Below are 27217 nucleotides of genomic sequence, written 5' to 3'. Positions count from 1 at the left end.
AATTTTATAAGAAAATGATATTTCTACACATGTTTTACAAAATAAATATGAATTCTTGAAACATGTTAAAGATGAAAATGAGCTATGGATCCAAACCTTTTAAAGAGAATAACAAACGCTCCTTAAAATCTCAAGTGAGCATGTGGTGGGATATTTACCCGAGTCAAACAAGCCTTTATTTTGCCCATTTATGAAAAGTGTACCTAATGATCATAGATGATTGTAAACTGATTTATCAACCATAATTCGCTATATTTTTTTATGTAATGTCTTATGGATTGGGACTCAGCACTCAGTTAAAAATCCCATGCCTCCCCTTTTTCCCGACAATTGAAAAACCTAATATAATATAACAAAAAAGAGTTTACAATCCGTACAAATTACAGAAACATTTTGGAATTATCTCTCTCTACATTTGTGCATTGTGCATTTCCATTTTAGATGTATATTTTTTTCTTTAATCAAAACTTTAGTTTTCACTTTTCCTCCATCTCGTTAAGAAAAAAAGATAAAAGGTAAATAGATCACAACAAAATGAAAATTTTAGAGTGTAAGTATGGAAAAAATTTAAAGCAATAATAAATGTAAGTAAAGAAAATTTATTCACACAACACAAATGAACACAAAAGTTTTGTTATCCATTTTTGGGAAATTCTACTAGTACAACCCTTTTAGCTTGGAATTTTAAAAGAAAATAGATTTTTCTACACATCTTCTAAAATATGGATATGAATGCTTGAAACATGTTAAAGATGCAAATGACCTATGGATCGACACCTTTTAAATAGAATAACAAATGCTTAATAAATTCTCAAGTGAACGTGCGGTGGGATATTTACCCGAGTCAAACAAGCCATTATTTTGCCCATTTAAGAAAATTTTACCTAATGGTCATAGATGATTGTAAAGGGATTTATTATTCATAATTTTCTATATTTTTTATGGAAAGTCCATTGGATTGGGAGTCTGCATTTAGTTAAAAATGCCCCGCCTCCACAATTGCAAAACCTAATATAATATAACTAAAATGAGTTTACATTCGCTACAAATTGCGGACACTTTTTGGAATTATCTCTCTCTACATTGGTGCATTGTGCATTTCCATTTTAGATGTATACTTTTTCCTAAATCAAAACTTTAGTTTCCACTTTCCCTTCATCTCGTAAACAGAAAAGAGATAAAAGGCAAATAGAACACAACAAAATGAAAATTTTAGACTTTATGTATGGAAAAAATTTAAAGAAATAACAAATGTAAGTAAAGAAAATTTATACACACACCACAAATGAGCACAAAAGTATTGTAGTCAAAGTTTGGGAAATTCCACTAGTTCAACCCTATTAGCTTGCAATTTTATTAGAAAAATATTTTTCGACACATCTTTTAAAAAATGGATATGCTTGATTGAAACATGTTAAATTTGCAAATGACCTATGGATCGACACCTTCTAAATATAATAAAAAATGCTGATTAAATTCTCAAGTGAACGTGCTGTGGGATATTTACCCGAATCAAAGAAACCATTATTTTACCCATTTTCAAAAAAGTAGACCTAACTATCATAGATGATTGAAAAGTGATTTATCATGTGTAATAGGTTATATTTTTATAAGGAATGACTTATGGATTGGGAGTCAACACTCAATTAAAAATCCCCCACCTCCCCCTTCTCTCGGCGATTGCAAAACCTAATATATAAAAACTAAATAGAGTTTACTATCCATAAAAATTACGGTTTGGAATTATCTCTCTCTATATTTGTGCATTGTGCATTGTGCATTTCCATTTTAGATGAATATTTTTTATTAAATAAAAAATTTCGTTTTCAGTTTCCCTTCATCTCGAAAACAAAAAAGAGATAAAAAGGCAAATAGATCACAACAAAATGAAAATTTTTGAGTTTATGTATAGGAAAATTTTAAAGCAATTACAAATTTAAGTCTAGAAAATTTATTCACACACCACAAATAAACACAAAATTTTTGTTATCCAAGGTTTGTAAATTCCACTAGTTCAACCCTAATGCTTTGGAATTTTAGAAGAAACAGATTTTCTACACATGTTTTAAAAAATGGATATGCATTCTTGAAATATGGGAAAGATGCAATTCACTTATGGATCCAAACCTTTTAAGGAGAATAAAAAATGCCCATTAAATTCTCAAGTGTACATGATGTGGGATATTTACCCGTGTCAAAATGCCATTATTTTGACCATTTACAAAAAGATAGCCTAACGATCATAGATGACTGTAAAGTGATTAATCATTTGTAACGGGCAATATTTATTTGAGGAATGACTTATGGATTGGGACTCAACACTCAGTTAAAAATCCTACCCCTCCCCTATTTCCCGACGATTGCAAAACCTTATATTTAAAAATTATAAAGAGTGTACAATCCCTAAAAATTTTGGACACTTCTTGGAATTATCTCTCACTACATTTGCGCATTGTGCCTTTCCATTTTAGATGTATACTTTTTTCTTAAATCAAAACTTGAGTTTGCACCTTCCCTTCATCTCGTAAATAAAAAAGAGATAAAAGACAAATCCATCACAACAAAATGAAAATTTTAGAGTTTATGTATGCAAAACATTTAAAGCAATAACAAAAGTAAATAAAGAAAATTTATTCATAGAGCACAAATGAACCCAAAAGTTTTGTTATCTAACTTTGGGAAATTCCACTAGTACAAACCTAATAACTTGAAATTTTATAAGAAATAGATTTTTCTACACATCTTTTAAAAAATTGATATGCATGCTTGAAACATGTTAAAGATGCCAATGACCTACGGATCGACACCTTTTAAAGAGAATAACAAGTGCTCAATAAATACTCAAGTGAACGTGTGGTGGGATATTTTCCCGAGTCAAACAAGCCAATATTTTGCCAATTTACAAAAAGCTGACCTAACAATCATACATGATTGAAAAGTGATTAATCACGCGTAATGGCCTAAATTTTTGTAAGGAATGACTTATGGATAGGGAGCCAACACTCAATTAAAAATCCCCCACCTCCCCCTTTTCCCGATGATTGCGAAACTTAATATGTATAAACTAAAAAGAGTTTACAATCCTTAAAATTTATGGACACTTTTTGGAATTATCTCTCCCTATATTTGTGCATTGTGCATTTCCATATTAGATGTATACTTTTTCCTTAAATCAAAAATTGAGTTTTCATTTTCCCTTAATCTCGTAAAAGAAAAAGAGATAAGAGACAAATAGATCACAACAACAAGAAAATTTTAGAGTTTATGTAAGGAAAAATTTAATGCAATAACAAATGTAAGTAATGAAAATTTATTTACACAGCATAAATGAACACAAAAGTTTTGTTATCCAAGTTTGGAAAATTCCACTAGCTCGACCGTAATTGCTTCGAATTCTATAAGAATTAGATTTTTGTACACTTGTTTTAAAAAATGGATATGCATGCTTGAAACATGTTAAAGATGCAAATGACTTAAGAGTCCAAACCTTCTAAAGAGAATAACAAATGCTCATTAAATTCTCAAGTGAACGTGCGGCGGGATATTTACCCGAGTCAAACAAGCCATTATTTTGCCCATTTAAAAAAACCTGACCTAACGATCATAGATGATTTTAAAGTGATTAATCATGCGTAATGGGCTATATTTTTGTAAGGAATGTCTTATTGATTGAGAGTCAACACTCAGTTAAAAATCGCCCGCCTCCCCTTTTTCCCGAAAATTGCAAAACAAAATATATAGAAACTAAAAAGAGTTTACAATTCCAAAAAATTACGGAAACTTTTTGAAATTATCTCTCTGTAAATTTACGCATTGGGCATTTCAATTTTGGATGTATACTTTTTTTCTGCAATCAAAACTTGAGTTCTCACTTTCCCTTCATCTCATAAACAGAAAAGATATAAAAGGCAATTAGATCACAACAAAATGAAAATTTTAGAGTTTATGTATGGAAAAAATTTAAAGAAATAAAAAATTTAAGTAAAAATTTTATTCACACACCACAAATGAACACAAAAGTTTTGTTATCCAAGTTTGGAAAATTCCACTACTTCAACCCTAATAGCTTGCAATTTTTAAGAAAGAGATTTTTCTTCACATCTTTTAAACAATGGATTTGCATGATTCAAACATGTTAAAGATTCAAATGGCCTATGAATCCAAACCTTTTAAAGAGAATAAAAAACACTCATTAAATTCTCAAGTGAACGTGCGATGGGATATTTACCTGTGTCAAAGAAGCCATTATTATGATCGTAGATGATTGTAAAGTGATTGATCATTCTTAATGGGCTATATTTTATTATGGAATGACTTTTGGATTGGGAGTCAACACTCAGTTAAAAATCCCCCGCCTCCCCCTTTTCCCGACGATTGAAAAACCATATATATAAAAACTAAAAGGTGTTTTCTATCCCTAAAAATTATGGTCAATTTTTGGAATTATCTCTCTCTACATTTGTGCAACGCCCATTTCGATTTTAGATGTATACTTTTTTCTTGAATCTAAACTTGAGTTTTCACTTTCCCTTCATCTCGTCCACAAAAAAGGGAAAAAAGGTAAATAGATAACAACAAAATGAAAATTTTAGAGTTTATGTTTTGAAAAAAATTAAAGAAATAACAAATGTATGTTAAGAAAATTTATTCACATGGCACAAATGAACATAAAACTTTTGTTATCAAAGTTTGGTAAATTCCACTAGTACAATCCTAATAGCTTGGAATTTTATAAGAAAAGGATTTTTCTATGCATGTTTTAAAAAATGGATATCCATGATTGAAACATGTTAAAGATGCAAATGACCTATGGATCGACACCTTTTAAAGAGAATAACAAATGCTCAATAAATTCTCAAGTGTACGTGCGGTGGGTTTTTTCCCCAATTCAAACAAGCCATTATTTTACCCATTTACAGAAAACTGACCTAAGGATCATAGATGATTGAAAAGTGATTTATCATACGTAACGGGCTAAATTTTTTTAAGGGATGACTTATGAATTGGGAGTCAACACTCAGTTAAAAATCCCCACCTCCCCCTTTTAGCGAAAATTTCAAAACCCAATATATAAAAACTAAAAAGAGTTTTCAATCCCTAAACATTACGACCACTTTTTGGAATTATCTCTCTCTCTTCATTTTTGGATCGTGCATTTCCATTTTAGACGTACACTTTTTTCTTAAATCTAAACTTGAGTTTTCACTTTACCTTCAACTCGTAAACAAAAAAGAGAAAAAAGGCAAATAGATCACAAGAAAATGAAAATTTTAGAGTTTATGTATGGAAAACATTTAAAGCAATAACAAATGTAAGTAAAGAAAATTTATTCACATAGCACAATTCAACACAAAAGTTTTCTTATCCAAGTTATGGAAATTCCACTAGTACAGCCCTAATAGCTTGGAATTTTATAAGAAAAGGAGTTTTCTACACATGTTTTAAAAAATAGATATGCATTCTTGAAACATGTTAAAGATGAAAATGAGCTATGGATCCAAACCTTTTAAAGAGAATAACAAACGCTCATTAAATTCTCAAGTGAGCATGCGGTGGGATATTTACCCGAGTCAAGCAAGCCATTATTTTTCCCATTTATGAAAAGTTTACCTAATGATCATAGATGATTGAAAACTGATTTATCATGCATAATTTGCTATATTTTTGTACATAATGTCTTCTGGATTGGGAGTCAGGACTCAGTTAAAAATCCCATGCCTCCCCTTTTTCCCGACAATTGCAAAACCTAATATAATATAACAAAAAAGAGTTTACAATCCGTAAAAATTATAGACACTTTTTGGAATTATCTCTCTCTACATTTGTGCATTACGCATTTAAATTTTAGATGTAAATTTTTTTATTTATCGAAAACTTTAGTTTTCACTTTTGCTTCATCTCGTTAACAAAAAAAAAAGATAAAAGGCAAATTGATCACAACAAAATGAAAATTGTAGAGTGTAAGTATGGAAAAAATTTAAAGCAATAACAAATTTAAGTAAAGAAAATTTATTCACACAACACAAATGAACACAAAAGTTTTGTTATGCAAGTTTGGGAAATTCTACTAGTACAACCCTTTTAGCTTGATATTTTATAAGAAATAGATTTTTCTACACATCTTCTATAATATGGATATGCATGCTTGAAACATGTTAAAGATGCAAATGACCTATGGTTCGACACCTTTTAAAGAGAATAACAATTGGTCAATAAATTCACAAGTGAACGTGCGGTGGGATATTCACCCATGTCATACAAGCCATTATTTTGCGCATTTACAAAAAGCTGACCTAACGATCATAGATGATAGAAAAGTGATTTATCATGCATAACGGGCTATATTTTTTTTTAAGGAATGACTTATGGATTGGCAGTCAACACTCAGTTAAAAATCCCCTACCTCCCCCTTTTCCTGACGATTGCAAAACCAATAATATAAAAACTAAAAAGAGTTTACAATGCCTAAAAATAAAAGACACTTTGTGGAATTATCTCTCTCTACATTTATGCATCGTGCATTTCCATTTGAGATGTATACTTTTTTGTAAAATCAAAACTCGAGCTTTCACTTTCCCTTCATCTCGTAAAGAAAAAAGAGATAAAAGGCAACTAGATCAAAACAAAATAAATATTTTAGAGTTTACGTATGGGAAAATTTTAAAGCAATAACAAATGTAAGTAATGAAAATTTATTCACAAGCCACAAATGAACAGAAAAGTTTTGTTATCCAAGTTTGGGAAATTCGACTAGTTCAACCCTAATGGCTTGGAATTTTATAAGAAAGAGATTTTTCAACAAAAATTTTAAAAAATGTATATGCATGCTTGAAACATGTGAACGATGCAAATGACCTATGGATCCAAACCTTTTAAAGAGAATAACAAACACCTATTAAATTCTCAAGTGTACATGCGGTGGGATATTTACCTGAGTCAAACAAGCCATCATTTTGCCCATTTACGAAAAGATGGCATAATGATCATAAATGATTGTAAATTGATTTATCATTCATAACGGGCAATATTTTTTTAAGAAATGACTCATGAATTGGGAGTCAAGACTCAGCTAAAATTCCCCCACCTCCCCCTTTTCCCGACGATTGCAAAACCTTATATATCAAAACATTAAAGAGTTTATAATGCCTAAAATTTATGGACACTTTTTGGAATTATCTCTCTCTACATTTGTGCGTTGTGCATTTCCATTTTATATGAATACTTTTTTCTTAAATCAAAACTTGAGTTTTCACTTTACCTTCATCTCGTAAACAAAAAAGAAATAAAAGGCAAATAGATCACAATAAAATGAAAAATTTAGAGTTTATGTATGGAAAAAATTTTTAGCAACAACAATTGTAAGTAAAGAAAATTTAATCACGCAGCACAAATGAACAAAAAAGTTTTGCTGTCCAAGTTTGGGAAATTCCACTAGTACAACGCTAATGGCTTGGAATTTTATAAAAAGGGGATTTTTCTACACATGTTTTAAAAAATGGACATGCATGCTTGAAACATGTTAAAGATGCAAATGACTGAGGGATCCAAACCTTTTAAAAAGAATAACAAACGCTCATTAAATTCTCAAGTGAACGTGTTGTGGGATATTTACCCAAGTCAAACAAGCCATTATTTTGCCCATAAACAAAAAACTGACCTAACGATCATAGAGGATTGTAAAGTTATTTATCATGCGTAACAGGCTATTTTTTTTGTAAGGAATGACTTCTGGATTGGGAGTCAACGTTCAGTTAAAAATCCTCTACCTCCCCCTTTTCCCAATGATTGAAAATCCTAATATATAAAAATTAAAAAGAATTTACAATCCCAAAAAATTACGAACACTTTTTGGAATTATCTCTCTCTACATTTGTGCATCGTGCATTTCCATTTTAGATGTATAATTGTTTCTTAAATCGAAACTTTAGTTTTCACTTTCCCTTCTTCTCATAAACAAAAAAGAGATAAAAGGCTAATAGATCACAAAAAAAAAAAAAAATTTAGAGTTTATGTGTGGAAATTTTTTAAAGAAATAACAAATGTAAGTAAAGAAAATTTATTCACACAACACAAATGAACAGAAAAGTTTAGTTATCCCTGTTTGGGAAAATCCTCTAGTTCAACCCTAGTAGCTTGGAATTTTATAAGAAAGAGATTTTTCTACACATGTTTTAAAAAATGGATATGCATGTTTGAAACATGTGAAAGATGCAAATGACCTATGGATCCAAACCTTTTAAAGAGAATAACAAATGCCCATTAAATTCTCAAGTGTACGTGCGGTGAGATATTTACCCGAGTCAAACAAGCCATTATTTTGTGCATTTAAAAAAAGATGACCTAACAATTACAAATGATTGTTAAGTGATTTATCATTCATAACGGACTATATTTTTTTAAGGAATGACTTATGGATTGGGAATCAACACTCAGTTAAAAATCCCTCGCCTCCCCCTTTTCCCGACAATTGGAAAACCTTATTTATAAAAAATATAAAGCGTTTACAATCCCTTAAAATTACAGACACGTTTTGGTATTATCTCTCTCTACATTTGTGCGTTGTGCATTTCCATTTTAGATGTATACTTTTTTCTTAAATCAAAACTCGAGTTTTCACTTTACCTATATCTCATAACCAAAAAAGAGATAAAAGGCAAATATATCACAACAAAATGAAAAATTTAGAGTTTATGTATGGAAAAAATTTAAAGCAATAAAAAATGTAAGTAAAGAAAATTTAATCACACAACACAAATGAACACAAAAGTTTTGTTACCTATGTTTGGGAAATTCCACTAGTTCAACCCCAATAGCTTGGAATTTTATTACAATGAGTTTTTTAACACATTTTTAAAAAAAGAGATATGCATGCTTGAAACATGTTAAAAATGCAAATAACCTATGGATCCAAACCCTTTACAGAGAATAACAAACGCTAATTAAATTCTCATGTGTTTGTGTAGTAAGATTTTTACGCGAATTAAAAAAGCCATTATTTTGCCAATTTACAAAAAGATGGCCTAACGATCATAGATCATTGTAAAGTAATTTATAATGCTTAATGGGCTATATTTTTTTAAGCAATGACTTATGGATTGGGAGTCAACACTCATTTAAAAATCCCCCACATCCCCTTTTCCTGACGATTGCAAAACCTTATATATAAAAACTAGAAAGAGTTTACAATCGTAAAAAATTACAGACACGTTTGGAATTATCTTTCTCTATATTTGTGCATCGTGCCTTTCCATTTTAGAAGTATACTTTTTTCTTAAATCAAAACTTGAGTTTTCAATTTCCCTTCATCTCGTCAACAAAAAAAGGTGAAATGCAAATAGATCACAATGAAATGAAAATTTTAGAGTTTATATATGGAAAAAATTTAAAGCAATAACAAATGTAAGTAAAGAAAACTTATTCACACATCACAAATGAACACAAAATTTTTGTTATCGAAGTGTGGGAAATTCCACTAGTACAACCCTAATAGCTCGGAATTTTATAAGAAATGGATTTTTCTACACATGTTTTAAAAAATAGGTATGCATGCTTGAAACATCTTAAAGATGCAAATGACCTATGGATCCAAACCATTTTAGGAGAATAACAAATACTCATTAAATTCTCAAGTGAACATCTGGTGGCATATTTATCCGAGTCAAACAAGCCATTATTTTGCCCATTTACCAAAAGCAGACCTAATGATCATAAATGATTTTAAAGATGTTTATCATTCGTAATTTGCTGTATTTTTGTAAGTAATGACTTATTGATTGGGAGTCAACATTCAGTTAAATATCCCATGCCTCCCCCTTTTCCCGAAAATTTCAAAACCTACTATATAAAAACTAAAAAGAGTTTAAAATCCCTAAAAATTATGGACACTTGTTGGAATTATCTCTCTCTACATTTGTGCATTGTTCATTTACATTTAAGATGAATACTTTTTTCTTAAATAAAAATTTGAATTTTCACTTTCCCTTCATCTCGTTAACAAAAAAGAGATCAAAGTCAAATAGATTACAATAAAATGAAAATTTTAGAGTTCATGTACGGAAAAACAAGCCATTATTTTGCCCATTTAAAAAAAAAAAGCTGACCTGACAATGAGAGATGATTGTAAAGAGATTTATCATATGTAACAGGCTATTATTTTTACCTTCATCTTATAAACAAAAAAGACATTAAAGGCAAATAGACCACAAAAAAATGAAAATTTTAGAGTTTATGTACGGAAAAAATTTAAATAAAAAACAAATATAAGTAAAGAAAATTTATTAACACACCACAAATGAACACAAAAGTTTTGTTATCCAAGTTTTGGAAATTCCACTAGTTCAACCCTAATAGCTTGGAATTTTATAAGAAAGAGATCTTTCTACACATGTTTTAAAAAATTGAGCCGCATGCTTGAAACATATTAAAGATGCAAATGACCTATGGATCCAAACCTTTAAAAGTGAATAAAAAACACTCATTAAATTCTCAAGTGTACTTCCGGTGAAATATTTATCCGTGTCAAACAAGCCATTATTTTGCCCATTTACAAAAAAATGGCCTAACGATCATAAATGATTGAAGAGTGATTTATCATTCATGACAGGCTATATTTTTGTAAGGAATGACTTTTGGATTGGGAGTCAACACTCAATTAAAAATCCCCCACCTCCCTCTTTTCACGATGATTTCAAAACTTTATATATAAAAACTAAAAGAGTTTACAATCCCTAAAAATTATAGACACTTTTTTGAATTATCCCTCTCTACATTTGTCCATTGTGCATTTCCATTTTAGATGTATACTTTTTTCTTAAATCAAAACTTGAGTTTGCACTTTACTTCATCTCATAAACAAAAAAGAGATTAAAGGCAAATAGACCACAAAAACATGAAATTTTAGAGTTTATGTATGGAAAAAATTTAAAGCAATATCAAATGTAAGTTAGGAAAATTTATTCACACACCACAAATGAACACAAAAGTTTTGTTATCCAAATTTGGGAAATTCCACTAGTTGAACCCTAATAGCTTGGAATTTTATAAGAAAGAGATTTTTCTGCACATGTTTTAAAAAATGGATATGCATGCCTGAAACATATTAAAGATGCAAATGACCAATGGATCAAAACCTTTTAAAGAGAATGGCAAACGCTCATTAAATTCTCAAGTGCACGTGCGGTGGGATTTTTACACGAATCAAAGAAGCCATTATTTTGCCCATTTACAAAAAGCTGACCTGACGATCATAGATGATAGTAAAGTGATTTATAATGCATAACGGGCTATATTTTTGTAAAGAATGACTTATGGATTGGGAGTCAACACTCAATTAAAAATCCCCCACCTCCCCCTTTTCCCGACGATTGCAAAACCTATCATATAAAAACTAAAAAGAGTTTAGAATCCTAAAAAGTAACTACACTTTTTGGAATTCTCTCTCTCAACATTTGTGCATTGTGCCTGTCCATTTTAGATGTATAATTTTTTCTTAAATCAAAACTTGAGTTTTCACTTTCCCTTCATCTCGTAAACAAAAGAAAGATAAAAGGCAAATAGATCACAACAAAATAAAAAATTTAGAGTTTATGTGTGGAAAATTTTTAAAGCAGTAACAAATGTAAGTAAAGAAAATTTATTCACTCAACAGAAATGAACACAAAAGTTTGGTTATCCAAGTTTTGAAAATTCCACTAATATCTTGGAATTTTATATGAAAGAGATTTTTCTACACATGTTTTACAAAATTGATATGCATGCTTGAAACATGTTAAAGATGCAAATGCCCTATGGATCCAAACCTTTTGCAGAGAATAAAAAACGCTCATTAAATACTCAAGTGTATGTGTGGTGGGATATTTATGCGAGTCAAACAACCATTAATTTTCCCATTTAAAAAAAGATGGCGTCACGATCATGGAAAATTGTAAAGTTATTTGTCATGCATAACGGGCTATATTTTTGTAAGGAATGACTTTTGGATTGGGAGTCAACACTCGGTTAAAAATTCCTCACCTCCTCCTTTTCCTTCACGATTGCAAAACCTAATATATAAAAGCTAAAAGAGTTTAAAATCACTAAAAATTACAAACATTTTTTAGAATTATCTCTCTACATTTGTGCGTTGTGCATTTCCATTTAAGATGTATAATTTTTTCTTAAATAAAAACTTGAGGTTTCACTGTCCTGTCATCTCGAAAACTAAAAAGAGATAAAAGGCAAATAAATCACAATAAAATGAAAATTTTAGAGTTGATGTATGGGAAAATTTTAAAGCAATAAAAAATGTATGAAAGAAAATTTATTCACACACCATAAATGAACACAAAAGTTTTGTTATCCAAGTTTGGGAAATTCCTCTTGTTCAACCCTAATGGTTTGGAATTTTATAAGAAAGAGATTTTTCTACACATGCTTTAAAAAATGGATATGCTTGCTTGAAACATGTTAAAGATGAAAATGACCTATGGATCCAAACCTTTTAAAGAGAATAACAAACAGGCATTAAATTCTCAAGTTTACGTGCTGTGGGATATTTACCCGAGTCAAACAAGCCATTATTTTGCCCATTTACAAAAAGATGGCCTAACGATCATAGATTATTGTAAAGTGATTTATCATTCGTAACGGGAAATATTTTTTTCCCGTTTCCCAACGATTGCAAAACCTAATATATAAAAACTAAAAATATTTTACTACCCCAAAAAATTACTGACACAATTTGGAATTATCTCTCTCTAAACTTGTGTATTATGCATTTCCATTTTAGATGTATTCTTTTTTCTTAAATCAAAACTTTAGTTTTCGCTTTCCCTTCATCTCGTGAACAAAAAAGAGATAATAGGCAAATAGATCACAACAAAATGAAAATTTTAGAGTTTATGTATAGAAAAAATTTCAAGCAATACCAAATGTAAGTAAAGAAAATTTATTCACACACCAGAAATAAACACAAAAGTTTTGTTATCCAAGTTTGGGAAATTCCACTAGTGTAACCTTAATACCTTGGAATTTTATAAGAAAGGGCTTTTTCAATACATATTTTAAAAAATGGATATGCATGCTTGAAACATGTTAAAGTTGCAAATGACCTATGGATCCATAACCTTTCAAAGAGACTAACAATTGCTTATTAAATTCTCAAGTGAACATGTGGTGGGATATTTGCCCGAGTCAAACAATACGTTATTTTGCCCATTTACAAAAAGCCAATCTAATGATCATAGATGATTTGAAAGTGAATTATCAAGTGTAACGGGCTATATTTATGTAAGGAATGACTCATGGATTGGGATTCAACATCCAGTTAAAAATTCCCCGCCTCCCCCTTTTCCTGATAATTGCAAAACCTAATCTATAAAAACTAAAAAGAGTTTACAATGTCTAAAAACTACGGACACTTTTTTGAATTATCTCTCTATTTGTGCATTGTGCATTTCCATTTTAGTTGAACATTTTTTTCTCAAAACAAAACATGAGTTTTTACTTTCCCTTCATCTCGTAAACAAAAAATAGATAATAGGCAAATAGATCACAACAAAATGAAAATTTTAGAGTTTATGTATGGAAAAAATTTAAAACAATAACAAATGTAAGTAAAGAAAATTCATTCACACACCACAAATGAACACAAAAGTTTTGTTATCCATGTTTGGGAAATTCCACTAGTTCAACCCTAATAGCTTGGAATTTTATAAGAAAGAGATTTTTCTACGTATGTTTTAAAAAATGGATATGCATGCTTGAAACATGTTAAAGATGCAAATGACCTATGGATCCAAACCTTTTAAAGAGAATAAAAAACGCTCATTAAACTCTCAACTGAACATGCTGTGGGATAATTACTTGAGTCAAACAAGCTATTATTTTCCCCATTTGAAAAAAGTTGATCTGAAGATCATAGATTATTGTAAATTGAATTATCTGTAGCGGACAATATTTTTTTAAGGAACGAATTATGGATTGGGAGTCGACAGTCAGTTAAAAATCCAATGCCTCCCCCTTTTCCCGATCATTGCAAAACCAAATATATAAAAACTAAAAAGAGTTTACAATCCCAAAAAATTACGGACACTTTTTGGAATTATCTCTCTCTACATTTGTGCATTTTGTATTTCCATTTTAGATGTATAATGTTTTCTTAAATCAAAACTTTCTTTTCATCTCGTAAACAAAAAAAAGAGATAAAAGGCAAATAGATAAAAACAAAATGAAAATTTTAGAGTTTATGTAAGGAAATAATTTAAAGAAATAAAAAATATTTGTAAATAAAATTATTCACACACCACAAATGAACACAAAAGTTTTGTCATCCAAGTTTGGGAAATTCTAGTAGTTCAACCCTAATAGCTTGGAATTTTATAGGAAAGGGGTTTTTCTACACTTTTTTTAAAAAATGGATAAGCATGCTTGAAACATGTTAAAGATGAAAATGACCTATGGATCCAAATCTTCCAAAGAGAATAACAAACGCTCATTAAATTCTGAAGTAAACGTATGGTGGGATATTTACCCGAGTTAAACAAGCAATTATTTTGCCCATTTATAAAAAAGCTGACCTAATAATCATAAATGATTAAACAGTGATTTATCATGCATAACGGGCTACATTTTTATAAGGAATAACTTATGGATTAGGATTCAAAACTCAATTAAAAATCCCCTGCCTCCCCCTTTTCCAGACAATTGCAAAACTTTATATATAAAAACTAAAAATATTTTACTATCCCTAAAAATTACAGTCACTTTTTGGAATTATCTCTCTCAACATTTGTGCATTGTGCATTTCCATTTTAGATGTGTAATTTTTTCTTGAATCAAAACTTTAGTTTTAACTTTCCCTACATCTCATAAACAAAAAAGAGATAAAAGGCAAATTGATCACAACAAAATGAAAATTTTAGAGTTTATGTATGGAAAAAATTTAAAGCAATAACAAATATAAGTAAAGAAAATTTATTCACATAGCAAAAATGAACACAAAAGTTTTGTTATCCAAGTTTGTGAAATTCCACTAGTTAAATCCTAATTGCAAGGAATTTTAGAAGAAACGGATTTTTCCACACATGTTTTAAAAATTGGATATGCATGCTTGAAACATGTTAAAGATGCAAATTACCTATGGATCCAAACCTTTTAAAGAGAATAAAAAACGCTCATTAAATTTACCCATGTCAAACAAGCCATTATTTTGCACATTTACAAAAAGCTGACCTAATGATCATAGATGATTTTAAAGTGATTATCATGCTTAATTTGAAATATTTTTGTAAGGAATGACTTGTGGATTGGGAGTCAACACTCAGTTAAAAATCCCCCGCCTCCCCTTTTCCCTCGATTGCAAAACCTAATATATAAAAACTACAAAGGGTTTACAATCCCTAAAAATTACATACACTTTTTGGAATTCTCTCTCTCTACATTTCGGCATCGTGTATTACCATTTTAGATGTATACTTTTTTCTTAAATCAAAATTTGAGTTTTCACTGTACCTTCTTCTCGTAAATAAAAAAAAGATAGAAGTCAAATAGATAACAACAAAAAGAAAATTTTAGAGTTTATGTATGGAAAAAAATTTATGCAATAACAAATGGAAGTAAAAAAAAATTATTCACAAACCACAAATGAACACAAAATTTTTGTTATCTAAGTTTTGGAAATTCCACTAGTTCAATCCTAATAGATTGGAATTTTATAAGAAACAAATTTTTCTACACATGTTTTAAAAAATGGATATGCAAGCTTGAAACAAGTTAAAGATGCAAATGACCTTTGGATCCAAACCTTTTACAGAGAATAACTAACTCTCATTAAATTCTCAAGTGTACGCGCGGTGGGATATTTACGCGAGTCAAACAAGCCATTATTTTGCCCATTTACAAAAAGATGCCTTAATGATCATAGATGATTGTAAAGTGATTTATCATGCATAACATGCTATATTTTTGTAAGGAATGACATATGTATTGGGAGTCAACACTCAGTTAAAATTTCCCCACCTCCCCCTTTTCCTGACGATTGCAAAACCTTATATATAAAAATTAAAAAGAGTTTAGGATCCCGAACGACCACTTTTTGGAATTATCTCTCTCTACATTTGTGCGTTGTGCATTTCTATTTTAGATGTATAATTTTTTCTTAAACCAAAACTTTAGTTTTCACTTTCCTTACTTCTCGTAAACAAAAAAGAGATTAAAGGCAAATAGATCACCACAAAATGAAAATTTTAGAGTTTAAGTATGGAAAAAATTTAAAGCAATAAAAAATGCAAGTAAAGAAAATTTATGCACACTCCACAAATGAACACAAAAGTTTTGTTATCCAAGTTTGGGAAATTCCACTAGTTCAACCCTAATAGCTTGGAATTTTAAAAGAAAGAAATTTTTCTACACATGTTTTTAAAAAATGGATATGAATGCTTGAAACCTGTTAAAGATGTAAATGACCTAAGGATCCAAGCCTTTAAAAGAGAATGACAAACGCTCATTAAATTCTCAAGTGAACGTGCGGTGGGATATTTACCCGAGTCAAACAAGCCACTATTTTGACTTCTTACAAAAAGTTTACCTAACGATCATAGACAATTGGAAAGTGATTTATCATACGTAACACGCTATATTTGTGTAAGGAATGACTTATGGATTGGGACTCAATACTCAGTTAAAAATCCCTTGCCTCCCCCTTTTCTAGATGATTGCAAAACCTTATATATAAAAACTAAAAAGAGTTTACAATCCCTAAAAATTACAAGCACTTTTTGGAATTGTCTCTCTCTACATTTGTGCATTGTGCATTCCCATTTTAGATGTATACTTTATTCTTAAATCAAAACTTGAGTTTTCACTTTCCCTTCATCTCGTAAACAAAAAAGAGAAAAAAGGAAAATAGATCACAACAAAATGAAAATTTTAGAGTTTTTTTTTGGAAAAAATTTAAAGCAATAACAAATGTAAGTAAAGAAAATTTATTCACACAGCACAAATGACCACATAAGTTTTGTTATCCAAGTTTTGGAAATTCCACTAGTTAAACCCTAATAGCTTGGAATTTTATAAGAAAGGGATTTTTGTACACATGTTTTATAAAATGGATATGCATGTTTGAAACATGTTAAAGATGCAAATCACCTATGGATCCAAACCTTTTAAAGTGTATAAAAAATGCTCATTAAATTCTCAAGTGAACGTGTGTTGGGATATTTACCCGAGTCAAACAAGCCATTATTTTTCCCATTTACAAAAAGCTGACCTAATGATGATTTATCATGCTTAATTTGCTATATTTTTGTAAGGAATGACTTATGGATTGGGAGTCAACACAGTTAAAAATCCCCTCCCTCCCCTTTTCCCCTCGATTGCAAAACTTAATATATAAAAACTAGAAAGAGTTTAAAATCTCTAAAAATTAGAGAAACTTTTAGGAATTATCTCTCTCTACATTTGTGCATTGTGAATTTCCATTTTAGATGTAAAATTTTTTCTTAAATAAAAATTTGAGTTTTTCCTTTCCCTTGATCTCATAAACAAAAAAGAGCTAAAAGGTAAATTGATCACAACAAAATGAAAATTTTATAGTTTATGTATGGAAAATTTTTTTAAAAAATAACAAATGTAAGTAAAGAAAATTTATTCACACACCACAAAAGATCACAAAAGTTTTGTTATCCAAGTTTTGGAAATTCCACTACTTCAAACCAAATAGATTGGAATTTTATAAGAAAGAGATTTTTCTACACGTGTTTTAAAAAATGGATATGCATAGTTGAAACATGTTAAAGATGCAAATGACCATTGGCTCCAAACCTTTTATAGAGAATAACTAACACTCTTTAAATTGTCAAGCGTACGTGTGGTGGGATATTAACGCGAGTCAAACGAGCCTTTATTTTGGCCACTTTTTGGAATTATCTCTCTCTGCATTTGTGCATTGTGCATTTCTATTTTAGATGTATACATTTTTCTTCAATCAAAACATTAGTTTTCACTTTCCCTTCATCTCGTAAACAAAAAAAAAGTTTAAAGGCACATAGATGACAACAAAATGAAAAATTTAGAGTTTATGTATCGAAAAATTTTAAATCAATAACAAATGTAAGTGAAGAAAATTTATTCACACACCACAAATGAACACAAAAGTTTTGTCATCCTAGTTTTGAAAATTCCACTAGTTCAACCCTAATAGCATGGAATTTTTTAAGAAAGAGATTTTTCTACGCATGTTTTGAAAAATTGGATATCCATGCTTGAAACATGTTAAAAAAGCAAATGAACTAAGGATCATAACCTTTTAAAGAGAATAACAAACGCTCATTAAAACCTCAAGTGAATGTATGGTGAGATATTTACCCGAGTCAAACAAGTCATTATTTTGCCTATTTGAAAAAAGCTGACCAAACGATCATAGATGATTTTAAAGTGATTTATCATGCGTAACAGGGTATATTTTTTGTAAGGAATGACTTATGGATTGAGAGTCAACACTCAGTTAAAAATCCCCAGCCTCGCCATTTTCCGATGATTGCAAGACCTAATATATAAAAACTAAAAGGAGTTTAAAATCCTTAAAAATTACAAACACATTTTGGAATAATCTCTCTCAACATTTGAGCGTTGTGCATTTCCATTTTAGATATATACTTTTTTCTTAAATCAAAGCATGAGTTTTCACTTTCCCTTCATCTCATAAACCAAAAAGAGATAAAAGGCAAATAGATCACAACTAAATGAAAATTTTAGAGTTTAAGTATGGAAAAAATTTAAAATAATAACAAATGTAAGTAAAGAAAATTTATTCACACACCACAAATGAACACAAATGTTTGGAAAATCCACTAGTTCAACCCTAATTCCTATGAATTTTATTAGAAAGAGATTTTTCTACGCATGTTTTAGAAAATGGATATGCATGCTTGAAACAAATTAAAGATGTAAATGACGTATGGTTCCAAATCTTTGAAAGAAAATAACAAACACTCATTAAATTCTCAAGTGAACGTACGGTGGGATATTTACCCCTCTCAAACAAGCCATTATTTTGCGTATTTAAAAAAATCTGACCTAAAGATCATAGATGATTATGATGTGAATTATCATGTGTAACGGGCTATAGTTTTGTAAGGAATGACTATTGGATTGGGAGTGAATTGTCAGTTAAAAATCCACCGCCTCCCTCTTTTCCCGATAATTGTAAAACCTAACATATTAAAACTAAAAAGAATTTAAAATCCCTAAAAATTATGGACACTTTTTGGAATTATCTCTCTCTACATTTGTGCATTGTGCATTTCCATTTTAGATGTATAAATTTTTCTTAAATCAAAACTTGAGTTTCCGCTTTCCCTTCATTTCATAAACAAAAAAGAGATAAAAGGCAAATAGATCACAACAAAATGAAAATTTTAGAACTTATGTATGGAAAACATTTAAAGCAATAACAAGTGTAAGTAAAGAAAATTTATTCACACACCACAAATGAACACAAGTTTTTTTATCCAAGTTTGGGAAATTTCACTAGATCAACACTAATATCTTGGAATTTTATAAGAAAAGGATTTTTCAACACATGTTTTAAAAATGGATATACATGCTTGAAACATGTTAAATATGAAAATACCCTATGGATCCAAACCTTTTAAAGAGAATAACAAACGCTCATTAAATTCTCAAGTGAACGCGTGGTGGGATATTTACCCGAGTCAAACAAGCCATTATTTAGCCCATTTACGAAAAACTGACCTAACGATCATAGATGATTGTAAAGTGATTTATCATTCGTAATGGGCTATATTTTTGTAAGGAATGACATATGAATTGGAAGTCAACACTCAGTTAAAAATCCCACGCCTCCCCCTTTTCCATACGATTGGTAAAAGTTATATATAAAAACTAAAAAGAGTTTTCAATCCCTAAAAATTACAGACACTTTTTGGAATTGTCTCTCTCTACATTTGTTTATTGTGTATTTCCATTTTAGATGTATACTTTTTTCTTATATCAAATTTTGATTTTTCACTTTCCCTTCATCTCGTAAACAAAAAACAAATAAAAGGCAAATAGATCACCACAAAATGAAAATTTGAGAGTTTAAGTATGGTAACAATTTGAAGTAATAACAAATCTAAGTGAAGACATTTTTTTCACACACCACAAATGAACAAAAAAGTATTGTTATCCAAGTTTTGGAAAATTCCACTTGTTCAACCATAATAGATTGGAATTTTATAAGAAATACATTTTTCTACACATGTTTTAAAAAATGGATATGCAATCTTGAAACATGTTAAAGATACAAATGACCGTTAGATCCAAACCTTTTATAAAGAATAACAAACGCTCTTTAAATTCTCAAGTGTTCGTGCGGTGGGATATTTACGCGAGTCAAACAAGCCTTTAATTTGCCGATTTACAAAAATATGGCCTAACGATCATAGATGATTCTAAAGTGATTTATCATGTGTAACGGGCTATATTTTCGTAAGGAATGACTTATGGATTGGGAGTCAAGACTATTAAAAATCCCCGCCTCCACCTTTTCCCGACGATTCCAAAACCTTATATAAAAACTAAAAAGAGTTTACAATCCCTAAAGATTACGCAGACTTTTTGGAATTATCTCTCTCTACATTTGTGCGTTGTGCATTTCCATTTTAGATGTATAATTTTTTCTTAAATCAAAACTTTAGTTTTAACTTTCCATACATGTTGTAAACAAAAAAGAGATTAAAGGCAAATAGATCACAACAAAATGAAAATTTTATAGTTTATGTATGGACAAAATTTAAAGAAATAACAAATGTAAGTAAAGAAAATTTATTCACACACCACAAATGAACACAAAAGTTTTGTTATCTAGCTTTTGGAAATTCCACTAGTTCAACCTTAATAGCTTTGAATTTTTTTATGAAAGAGATTTTTCTACACATGTTTTAAAAAAATGGATATGCATGCTTGAAACATGTTAAACATGCAAAAGATCTATGGATCCAAACCTTTTAAAGAGAATAACAAACGCTCAATAAATTCTCATGTGAAGTTACAGTGGGATATTTACCCGAGTCAAACAAGCCATTATTTTGACCATTTGCAAGAAGCTGACAAACAATCATAGATGATTGAAATTTATCATGCTTAATTTGCTATATTTTTTAAGGAATCACTGGTTAACACTCAGTTAAAACTCCCCTGCCTCCCCTTTTCCGCTCAATTTCAAAACTTAATATATAAAAACTAGAAAGAGTTTACTATCTCTAAAAAGTATAGACACTTTTTGGAATTATCTCTCTCTACATTTGTGCATTGAGCATTTCCATTTTAGATGTATAATTTTTTCTTCAATCAAAACTTGAATTTGCGCTTTCCCTTCATGTTGTAAACAAAAAAGAGATAAAAGGCAAATAGATCACAACAAAATGAAAATTTTAGATTTTATGTCTAGAAAAAAAATTTAAGCAATAAAAAATGTTAGTAAAGAAAATTTATTCACACACCACAAATGAACAGAAAAGTTTTGTTGTCCAAGTTTTGGAAATTCCACTAGTTCAACCCTAATAGATTAGAATTTTAAAGAAAGATATTTTTCTACACGTGTTTTAAAAAGTGATATGCATGCTTGAAACATGTTAAAGATGCAAATGGCCTTTGGATCCAAAACTTTTACAAAGAATAACAAGCGCTAATTAAATTCTTAAGTGTACGTGCGGTGGGATATTTACACAAGTCAGACCAGCCATTATTTTGCCCATTTACAAAAAGATAGTGTAACGATCATAGATGATTGTGAAGTGATTTATCATGAGTAACGGACTATATTTTTGTAAGGAATGACATATGAATTGGGAGTCAACACTCAAGTAAAAATCCCCCGCCTCCCCCTTTTCCTGATTATTGCAAAACCTTATATATAAAAACTAAAAAGAGTTTACAATCCCTAAAAATTATGGACACTTTTTGGAATTATCTCTCTCTACATTTGTGCGTTGTGCATTTCCATTTTAGATGTATAATTTTTTCTTAAATTAAAACTATATTTTTCACTTTCCCTTCATGTTGTAAACAAAAAAGAGAGTAAAGGCAAATAGATCACAACAAAATGAAAATTTTATAGTTTATGTATGGAAAAAATTTAAAGCAATAACAAAAAGAAAATTTATTCACACATCACAAATGAACACAAAAGTTTTGTTATCGAAGTTTCGGAAATTCCACTAGTTAAACCCTAATAGCTTGGAATTTTATATGAAAGGGAATTTTATATGAAACGGATATGCATTCTTGAAACATGTTAAAGATGCAAATCACCTATGGATCAAACTTTATTAAAGAGAATAAGTAACACTGATTAAATGCTCAAGTGAACGTGCGATGGGATATTTACCCGAATCAAACAAGCCATTATTTTGCCCATTTACAAAAAGATGACTTAACGATCATAGATAATTGTAAAGTGATTTATCATACATAATTAGCAAAAAAATTTGTAACGAATGATGTATGGATTGGGAGACAACACTCAGTTAATAATCCCCCACCTCCCCTTTTCCCCACGATTGAAAAATCTAATATATAAAAATTAGAAAGAGTTTATAATCCCTAAAAATTACAGACACTTTTTCGAATTATCTCTCTCTACATTTGTGCATTGTGCGTTTGCATTTTAGATGTATAATTTTTTCTTAAGTCAAAACTTGAATTTTCACTTTCCCTTCATCTCGTAAACAAAAAAGAGATAAAAGGCAAATAGAACACAACAAAATATAAATTTTAGAGTTTAAGTATGGAAAAAAATTTAAGCAATAAAAATTGTAAGTAATGAAAATTTATTCACACACCACAAATGAACACAAAAGTTTTGTTATTCAAGTTTTGGAAATTGCATTAGATCAACCCTAATAAATTGGAATTTTATAAGAAAGAGATTTTTCTGCACATGTTTTAAAAAATGGATATGCATGGTTGAAACATGTTAAAGATGCAAATAACCTTTGGATTCAATCCTTTTACAAAGAATTACAAACGTTCTTTAAATTCTCAAGTGTACGTGCGGTTGGATATTTACGCAAGTCAAACAAGCCATTATTTTACCCATTTACAAAAATATGGCCAAACGATCATAGATGATTGTGAAGTAATTTATCAAGCGTAACAGGCTATATTTTTTTAAGGAATGACTTATGGATTGGGGGTCAACACTCAGTTAAAAATCACCCCCTCCCCCTTTTCCCGATGATTGCAAAACCTAATATATAAAAACTAAAAAGAGTTTACAAACCCTAAAAATTATTGACAATTTTTGGAATTATCTGTTTCTACATTTGTGCATTGTGCATTTCCATTTTAGATACATAATTTTTTCATAAATAAAAACTTTATTTTTCACTTTCTCTTCATTTTGTAAAAAAAAGAGATTAAAGGCAAATAGATCACAACAAAATGAATATTTTAGAGTTTATGTATAGAAAAAATGTAAAGCAATAACTTATGTAAGTAAACAAAATTTATTCACACACCACAAATGAAGACAAAATTTTTGTTATCTAAGTTTGGGAAATTCCACTACTTAAACCGTAATAGCATGGAATTTTATAAGAAACAGATTTTTGTACGCATGTTGTAAAAACTGGATATGCATGCTTGAAACAAGTAGGTAAAGCAAATGACCTATGGATCCAAACCTTTTATAGAGAATAAAAAATGCTCATTAAATTCTCAAGTGAACGAGCGGTGGGATTTTTACCCCAGTCAAACAAGTCATTATTTTTCCCATTTACAAAAAGCTGACCTAAAGATCATAGATGATTGTAAAGTGATTTTCCATGCATAATGGGCTATATTTTTGTAAAGAATGACTTATGGATTGGGAGTCAACAGTCAGTTAGAAAACCACCGCCTCCGTCTTTTCCTGATGATTGCAAAACCTAATAAAAAAACTAAAAAGAATTTATAATCCATAAAAATTACGGACACTTTTTAGAATTATCTCTCTCTACGTTTGTGCATAGTGCATTTCCATTTTAGATGTACACATTTTTCTTAAATCAAAACATGAGTTTTCTCTTTCCCTTCATCTAGTAAAAAAAACAAGAGATAAAAGGCAAATAAATCAAAACAAAATGAAAATTTAAGAGTTTGTGTATGGAAATTTTTTAAAGAAATAACAAATGTAAGTAAAGAAGATTTATTCACACACGACAAATGAACACAAAAGTTTTGTTATCCAAGTGAGGGAAATTCCACTTGTTCAACACAAATACCTTGGCATTTTATAAGAAAGAGATTTTTCTACACATGTTTTAAAAAATGGAGATGGATGCTTGAAACATGTTAAAGATGCAAATGACGTAAGGATCCAAACCTTTGAAAGAGAATAACAAATACTCAATAAATTCTCATGTGAAGGTGCGGTGTGATATTTACCCGAGTCAAACAAGCCATTATTTTGCCCATTTGCAAAAAGTTGACCTAACGATCATAGATGATTCTAAAGTGATTCATCATGCGTAACGGGCTATATTTTTGTAAGGAATGAGTTATGGATTGGGAGTCAACATTCAGTTAAAAATCTCACACCTCCCCCTTTTCCAGACATTTGCTAAACCTTAAATAGAAGAAAAAAGAGATTATAACCCATAAAAATTACAAACACTTTTAGGAATTATCTCTCTCTACATTTGTGCATTGTGCATTTCCATTTTAGATGTATGCTTTTTTCTTAAATCAGAACTTTAGTTTACACTTTCCCTTCATTTCGTAAACAAAAAAGAGATTAAAGGTAAATAGATCACAACAAAATGAAGATTTTTGAGTTTATGTATGGAAAAAAATTAAAGCAATTACAAATGTAAATAAAGAAAATTTATTCACATGTCACAAATGAACTCAAAAGTTTTGTTATCCAAGTTTGGAAAATACCACTTGTTCAACCCTAATAGCTTGGAATTTTATATGAAAGGCAGTTTTCTACACATGTTTTAAAAAATGGATATGAATGCTTGAAACATGTTAAAGATGCAAATCACCAATGGATCCAAACCTTTTAAATAGAATAACTCTCAAGTGAACGTGCGGTGGGATATTTACCCGAGTCAAGCAAGCCATTATTTTACCCATTTACACAAAGCTGACCTAATGATCATAGATTGTAAAGTGAATTATCATCCATAATTTGCTAAAATTTTTGTAAGGAATAACTTATGGATTGGCTGTCAACAGTCAGCTAAAAATCCCCCGCCTCCCCTTTTTCCGACGATTGCAAAACCTAATATATAAAAACTAGAAAAATTTTACAATCTCTAAAAATTACAGACACTTTATGGAATTATCACTCTCTACATTTCTGCATTGTGCATTTCCATTTTAGATGTATAATTTTTTCTTAAATCAAAACTTGAGTTTTCACTTTCCCTTCATCTCGTAAACAAAAAAGAGATAAAAGAAAATAGATCACAACAAAATAAAAATTTTGGAGTTGGTGTATGGAAACAATTTAAAGCAATAACAAATCTAAATAAAGAAAATTTATTCACTCACCAGAAATGAACACAAAAGTTTTGGTATCCAAGTTTTGGAAATTCCACTAGTTGAACCCAAATAGATTGGAATTTTATAAGAAAGGGATTTTTCTACAAATCTTTTAAAAAATGGATATGCAAGCTTGAAACATGTTAAAGATTCAAATGACCTTTGGATCCAAACCTATTACAGAGAATAACAAACGCTCATTAAATTCTCAAGTGTACATGCGGTGGGATATTTACGCAAGTCAAACAGGCCATTATTTTGCCCATCTAAAGTGATTTATCATGCGTAACAACCTTTATTTTTGTAAGGAATGACTTATGGAATGGGAGTCAACACTCAGTTAAAAATCCCCTGCCTCCCCCTTTTCTTGACAATTGAAAAACCTAATATTTAAAAACTAAAATTTTTTTACAATCCTCAAAAAATACAAACACTTTTTAGAATTATCTCTATCTACTTTTGTGCGTTGTGCATTTCCATTTTAGTTGTATAAGTTTTTTCTTAAATAAAAACTTTAGTTTTCACTTTCCCTTCGTCTCGTAAACAAAAAAGAGATTAAAGGAAAATAGCTCACAACAAAATAAAAATTTTAGAGTTTATGAATGAATTTTTTTTTAAAAATAACAAATGTAAGTAAAGAAAATTTATTCATACACCACAAATGAACACAAAAGTTTTGTTATCCAAGTTTGGGAAATTCCACTAGTCAACCCTAATAGCTTGGAATTTTATAAGAAGGAGATTTTTCTACACATGTTTTAAAAAATGGATATGCATGCTTGAATCATGTTAAACATGCAAATGACCTATGGATCCAAACCTTTTAAAGAGAATAACAAAAGCACTTTAAAATTTCAAGTGAACGAGCTATGGGATATTTACCCGAGTCAAACAAGCCATTATTTTGCCCATTTACAAAAAGTTGACCTAACGATCATAAATGATTGTAAAGTGATTAATCAAGCGCAACAGGCTATATTTTTGTAATGAATGACTTACATATTGGGAGTCAACACTTAGTTAAAAATCACCCACCTCTCCCTTTTCCCTACGGTTGTAAAACCTTATATATAAAAACTAAAATGTGTTTACAATCCCAAAAAATTATAGACACAATTGGGAATTATCTCTGTCTACATTTGTGCCTTGTGCTTTTCCATTTTAGATATCTAATTTTTTCTTAAATCAAAACTTTAGTTTTCACTTTCTCTTCATCTCGAAAACAAAAAATAGTTAGAAGGCAAATTGATGACTACAAAATTAAAATTTTAGAGTTTATGTATGGAAATAATTGAAAGAAATAACAAATGTAGGTAAAGAAAATTTATTCACACACCAAAAATGAACACAAAAGTTTTGTTATCCAAGTTTGGGAAATTCTACTAGTTCCACCATAATAGGTTAGATTTTTCTACACAGGTTTTAAAAAATGGATATGTATGCTTGAAATATGTTAAAGATGCAAATCACCTATGGATGCAATCCTTTTAAAGAGAATAACAAACGCTTATTAAAGCCTCAAGTGAGCGTGCGGTGGGATATTTACCCGAGTCAAACAAGCCATTATTTTGCCCATTTACAAAAAGCTGACCTAATGATCATAGATCATTGTAAAGTGAATTATCATACGTAATTTGCTAAATTTTTGTAAGAAATGACTTATGGATTGGTAGTCAACACTCAGTTAAAAATCCCCCGCCTTCCC

The sequence above is a fragment of the Aristolochia californica genome, unplaced genomic scaffold (assembly GCF_029961685.1).
Source record: "Aristolochia californica isolate CCGP_79_NKW_82.1479 unplaced genomic scaffold, dmAriCali1.0.hap1 SCAF_3, whole genome shotgun sequence".
Lineage (NCBI taxonomy): Eukaryota > Viridiplantae > Streptophyta > Magnoliopsida > Piperales > Aristolochiaceae > Aristolochia > Aristolochia californica.
Note: the sequence above shows the minus strand (reverse complement) of the source record.